The following is a 6,368-nucleotide window of genomic DNA, read 5'->3' as shown; positions in this document are numbered from 1 at the left end:
CTGAGGCTGAGGAGTCCTATTCTAGGCCCTGGCTGGCTGTGTGACCTTGGGCTGGTCGTGAAAACTCCAGGCCTGGGGCCTGCCCATCTGTGAAACAGGGAGAGAAGGAGGCGTCCCGTTTGTTTTGCAACATGGCGGTGAGGGCTTGAAAAGCACAGGACGTGCTGATGGAGGAGAAGCACGGACATCTGGACAGCGGGGGTTAGGCAGCCCCGGCAGTGCGGGGAGAGAGAGTGTGCCGGCACAGGAGGGCTTCGCTGGTATGGACTGAGATGTGTTTTATTGTCTGCTCCACAGACAACAGTCGTTTGCACTTCCTTCTCTAAAAGCTTCATCTTCCAGATGGGGTCAAAGCAGGAGCCTCTTAGAAAGGGGGACCACTGCTAAACACCACCTGTGGCCGGTCACCTCCACGTGTCTTATCCAGCCTTACAAAACACGGCATGAGGGGCCCCTGTTTCAGATGCAGAAATGGAGGCTCAGAGAGGTAAAGCGACTTGCACAGGATCACACAGCTTCTGAGACAGAAAGAATGAGAATTCCAGCTGAGGCTGGTCTGAGTTCAAAGCCCCTCTGCTTGACGCTATTGGAGATGGCATTCTGAATCTCCTAGTGCTACAATAACCCTCCCCCTGCCCCCCCCTTTTTTTTTTTGTGAGGGGGAGGGTGGAGAAAATGAGCAGGGTTTCCTCACTCTTTCTTAGACCTTCATGATCCTTGCTTGTGGTCAGAGTACAGTGCCCGGCAGGCCAGGCTCTGGTGAGACAGTCCTGCTCTGTGACCACGGGTCCTACTCTTGGCCCCAGCCAGAACCACAGTGGAGAAAATGGACTTCCACTGTTAAGACCTGGGTTCAAGTCCTTCCTCAGCCAGATTTGAACGTTACGTCTTGAACGAGTCACTTACCTTCCGGACCTGAGTTTCCTAGGTAACAATCCAGGAACAGATTGCAGGGGCGTTGTAAGGGTGGGCGAGAATGTGGGCGTGAAGGAAATCTGTAATCGCCCACGGATCACGTGAAGGCGAGGCAAGGCGGGGGTGCAGAACCTGCTGGACTTCAAAACACCTGGCTGCTAGTTCCTGCTGTACCCCTCGCTCCCCGTTAAGTGCCGGGACTCTTGTTTACAGTCTGTAGCAATCACGACAACAACAAACTTCCTGAAGTCTCCTGTTTTATCTTGAAGGTGAATGTGAATTTGGCATTCTGCTCCATGTAGCTGTGTTTGTTTTAATATAAAGGCTTTTCCTGTGTGAAGTCACTGAACAAACAGCAGTTCATGATAGGAGGCGACGGTCTACTGACCTTGCTGCGTGACCCTCGGTAAGTTACACAGTCTCTCTGGCCTGGGATTGCCCATCCCTAACAACAGAGAGAAGGACATAGGCCCAGTCTGTTTCACCACGTTGTTTTGAGGAGTCGAAAGTGACAGAAAACTTCATGAAACAGGCTTAAGCCATAGGGCCGTCGACTGGGCCACAAAACAGGAAAGCCAGGAGCAGGGCGAGCTTCAGGCGCAGCCGGACCCAGGGGTCTGGCGATGTCCGCAGCCTCGGCTTCTCTCTGTCTCATCTTTTCCCTGGGAGGGTCCACCCTCAGGCTCTGTCGAGGGGCCTGTGGCAGCTCCAGGTTCTCTCTTCTCACGGGAACAAGACGGCTCCAGATCTGGCCCAGGGTTTCTCGGCCGTGGCACTATTGACGTTTTAGGTGCTGATTCTTGGTTATGAGGACTGTCCTCTGCATTGTGGGTTTGAGATCACCCCTGGCGGCACCCACTAGGTGTTAGTAACCTCCTCCCCCCCTTCTCCAAGTCATGACAACCAGAAATATTTCCACACGTTGCCTAATACACCCCAAGGAGCCTAATCGCCCCTTCTTCCTCTTTCCCCACTTCTTGCCATTGTAGATTCACGTCCCCTCATCCTGAAACTGAGCATAAAGTGAGTGAGAATCTTCTGGGAGCTTCCAGAAAGTCCCCCAACTGTCTAACTGAATCCACTTCAGGTCCTATGCCCGTGAGACAACTGTGGTGGTGGGAGAGGGGAGGTGACTCGTCACCCCTAGACCTGGGCATGAGGCTCCACCCAACCACGCGGAGGACGAGTGGGGGAGGGGTCGCGCGAACACAAATCCAGGCTTCTGGAGAGGGAGTGGAGGCTGGGGAGGCAGAGAGCCCGCTCCCTGCTCTGGGGCTCAGTTTCCCATTTATACGTTGTTGGACAATAAGGCAGTGTGTAAAGTTCTAAACTTGGCTGGGTCCTTGAGGTCTCAGTGGGGGCAGATGTGAACTTCTCATGAAGTTTATGACTCATTTGAAAGGCTTCCTCTAAGACGCCCTATGGTTCAGTGGTTAGGGGCTTGGGTTTACACCTCGGTGCTTCTGTGCACTGACTCTGTGGTTGGGGTCCTTGCTGCTCAGAGTGTGGTCCAGACCAGCAGCATCAGCAGGGCTTAGCAGCTACTGAGAAATGCAGACTCTCTCACCCACACCTGCCAATTCGGCATCTGCAGGTTAACGAGATGCGCAGGTGGTTCTGTATGTTGAAATTTGGGAAGAACTGGGCTAGGGCAAGTTTCATCCCTCTTCTCCTTAGTTTCTTTACCTATCAAATAGAGACAATAGTCATTCCACCTATTCCTTAGGTTTGTAGGTAGAATTAAAATTTATTTACCTAAAACACAGAATAGTAAATGTTCAATTAAATGTTCATTCTTAAATCTTTAGACTCGCAGGCCTCAGAACTCTTCGAACTTTCCATCAAAGAATCCTAGTAGTTCAGGGGTTTGCAAACTTTTTCTGTGAAGGACCAGAGAGTAAATATTTTAGCTTGTGGGCCATATGGTCTCGGTTGCAACTAGTCAACTCTGCTGTTGCAGTGCAAAAGCAGCCATATGGGCATAGCTGTGTTCCAATAAAACTTTATTTACAAAACAGATTTGGTTTGCAGGTTCTAGTTTGCAGTACAGTAATGATCTGGGGTCTGGCAAGCAGCAGTCACCACAAGTGTCTCCGAAGTCTCATTCTTCGTCTGGAAAGCTTGATCTGAATTTTGTAGCTTGCTTTATAGCATAGCTGGGTTTATTTTAAGGTAAATTGTTTTTCTTCCCAGCACATCTCTACAGAAAAATCAATGCCTTGGGAAGATGCTCCGTGTTGATTCTTTGCCTTTACATGGCCCCCTGGCTCTCCACCATGAGAACTTTTGCAGACACCTGCTCCAACCTGATAAGAGGGAACTGACCCCTGTGACCCTCTGGGAACCAGGGATTCTCTCTTGAGGAACGGAGGGGGAGGGAAGATTTGCGAGTAGGAATCCAGGGTGTGAGGTCATAGAAGTAGAGACTCCTCCTTCTGTCACAAGCTGCTGTTATTCCATCGGCTCCCTACAGGGAGGGAAGGAGGACGGCAGGTGCCCATCTTATAGATGAGGAAACTGAGGCTTGGAGAGGTTAAGTGACCCGGCCACGGCCCCAAAACAGAGTTCGGAGCTCCGGCCCAGTGAGCGGCCTCTCATCGTTTATGCGATTCATTCGTGCCTGAAATAATGTGGGTGTGGCAGATTGCTAACATGGCCCTAATTCTTTACCCCTCCCTATATCCACGCCTTTTGTCCTGTAACTTTTCAGCGTCCTCCCGGGAGAAGGGTGACAGACATGTGGAGCCGAGCTGCCCCAGCCAGACCCAGACTTGATCAGCCAACCCCCAGCCTCCTAGACATATGAGTGATCCTGGGCAAAATGATCACGGCCACCTAACTGAGCCCAGATGTGCGAGCAATAAATGCTTGTCATTGGATGCCGCTGAGGGTTTGGGGTTGGTCATTATGCAGTTATTTTGATTCGCCAGCAGTAGCTGGTACAGTGGGTGTGAGCCCTTCACGAACATCTGTGAGCAATAATTCTCTCAGGGTTCTATCTGGGCTCAGTGCCAGCTTCACTCAGGCTTTTTAGAGCACCCACAGCCTCTATCCCACCCCCGCCACCCCAGCATGGCCACTAGAGGACTTCAGCGTATGAGGGGGACCTTAAGATTTGGAGATTAATGGCAGAATCACACGGTTGTTGCCACACAGGCTCTGGAGTCAGACTACCTGGGTTTAAGTCCTGGCACCCCATTACTAGCGATGCCATCTTGGAAAAGTTTTCTAGACCTCTCTGAGCCTCAGTTTCCTCCTCTGTAAAGGCAGATGATAATCAGGGCTGTCATGATTATTAAACGAGGTCGTGTATGGGAAGCCCTTGGTTGGAGCCCGGCCCTCAGGTGACCTAGTGCTCAGTGCACGCTGGCCATGACAGCCACATCAGACACACGATGACAGTCTAATGGGTCACTGGGATGTAGGCTCTCAGCCCACCCCAGGCCAGGAGTCCCCCTGCCATGGCGTAAGGTGGAGGTGGGGGGGTCAGTGCCTGAGTGGTCGCTTTCCCTCGCTTCCGACCACTGGTGTGTGGCCTCTGGGACATAGTCCACAAACGCTTGCTGTCACCCAGCCGGATCCCAGGGAGCCCTTCCTGACCCCACCCTTCCCTTTCCACTACACCCCCACCACACGCTCTAGACTTTGCCAGAAGGGAGGAGGGATAGTCTTTATTTTTATTTTTTTATGGCTGCTTTAACAACTTACCATAACATGCAGTGACTTAACACACAGAAATATCGCCTCTTACAGCCCTGTGGGTCAGAAGCCCACAGTCACTGGGCTGAGGCCAGCTGGTTCCCTCTGCAGACTCTAGGGGAGGATCCGTGTCCTTGCCTTTCCCAGGTTCTAGAGGACACCTGCATTCCATGGCTCACGGCCCCTTCCGCCAACTAACTACAGAGCCAGCAGTGGAACTTCGTGGACTCTCCCTCTGACCCCTTGCTTCCGTCCTCATGCCTTCCTCTGGCTCTAATCCTCCTGCCTCCCTCTCATAAAGACTCTTGGGGTGACATGGGGCCCAGCTGGATAATCCCGGATAATCTCCCCCACCCCACGATCCTTAACGAATCACATCCGCGAAATCCCCTTTGCCACGTGAGGTTCGCTGGTTCGCTGGTTCCGAGGATTAGGAAGCAGACGTCTTAGGAGGGCCGTCGTTCCGTTCACTCCAGAGACTTCGAGTCTCGAACACAACAGTGGGTTTTGTCCCTGAGAATTTTGTGCCACAAACAGAACCATGGCACATGTTTCGCCCTGTGTTAGTTTATTAGCCAATAAGGGAGTTTGGAAGTTTCCATCATATTCCTAAAGGCTGACACAGATTCGAAACTGGGGGGCTGCTGTTCAATGCTACGCAGACGCCTCTTCAGTAAGCACTGACTTCTTGCTGAAGTCCTGAGCCTTCTCTCTCCCTTCCGTTGCTGCGTTGGTCGGGACCTCATTAATTTTGGCCTAGACCTTTGCAGCTGGCCTCTCTGCGTCCACGCTTGCCTGCTCCAAACCACCCTCCACACAGCTGTCAGACGAACGCTTCAGTGTGCACATCTGACCACAGCAGTCACCCCTCTATCTACGACCCTCCATGGCTCCCTATTGCCCTCTACACGGAGCCGCAACACCCCCGACCATGGCTACAAGGCCCTCTGTGAAAGCCCTTTGCTCACGCTCCAGCCACGTCGCTTGCCCCTCCCTGCTGGGGTGGCCAACCGTCCCAGCATGCCTGGGACTGTCCCGTTTTAGTGCTGAAAGTCTTGTGTTCTGGAAACCTCCTCGGTGCCAGGCCCGTTGGTCACCCTACCCCTGCCCTGTGCCTTATGCTCTAGCCGTGGCAGCTGCTTGGAGATGTTTTTCTCGTCCATAAGTAAAGTCTTTCCTGAGAATCGCCTTGGCATAGTGAGGTGTGGGAGGTGCACTGTGGTCCCCACCTCTGGGAGCCGAGGTCCGATGGAGAAAGAGGACGACTTGTGGACCCACCAGAGGCAGCTGGGGTGGGGGCACCTCGCACTACAGATCGGCACATTCTCAGGAGCACCGTGGTCGTGGGGGGGGGTCCCCTCTTGGACTGTCCGTCACTGGACACTGGGTCACTCTCTTTTTTGGCCCCACTGGCCCCCCGGTCAGCCTTAGAAGGGCTCTCCCCTCCCTGGGTCTTTGTAGCTCACGTATTACTAGCCGTCCATTCCTGTGAGCTTGCCCAGCTCTTCCCTCTCTCTGGGCCTCAGTTTCCCTTCCCGCCTAATACAGTGAAAGCATTTCCAGCTCCGACCTGCTGTGACTGGGTGTGGAAACCTGCACCCCCTGAGGGCTGGGCTCCTCCTCCTGTACCCTCACCATGCCCAGCACTGGGCTGGCATGATGTCAGGGCTCATTCAACACTTATTGATTCTGAGCGCTCAAGCCGACAGCGCCCGTGAGGTTTGCTCTGGGGTGGGAGGGCCTGTCGTGTTTGT

The sequence above is a fragment of the Rousettus aegyptiacus genome, unplaced genomic scaffold, assembly GCF_014176215.1.
Source record: "Rousettus aegyptiacus isolate mRouAeg1 unplaced genomic scaffold, mRouAeg1.p scaffold_m13_p_1, whole genome shotgun sequence".
In the NCBI taxonomy this organism is placed as follows: Eukaryota; Metazoa; Chordata; class Mammalia; order Chiroptera; family Pteropodidae; genus Rousettus; species Rousettus aegyptiacus.
This window is presented reverse-complemented; position numbering follows the sequence as displayed.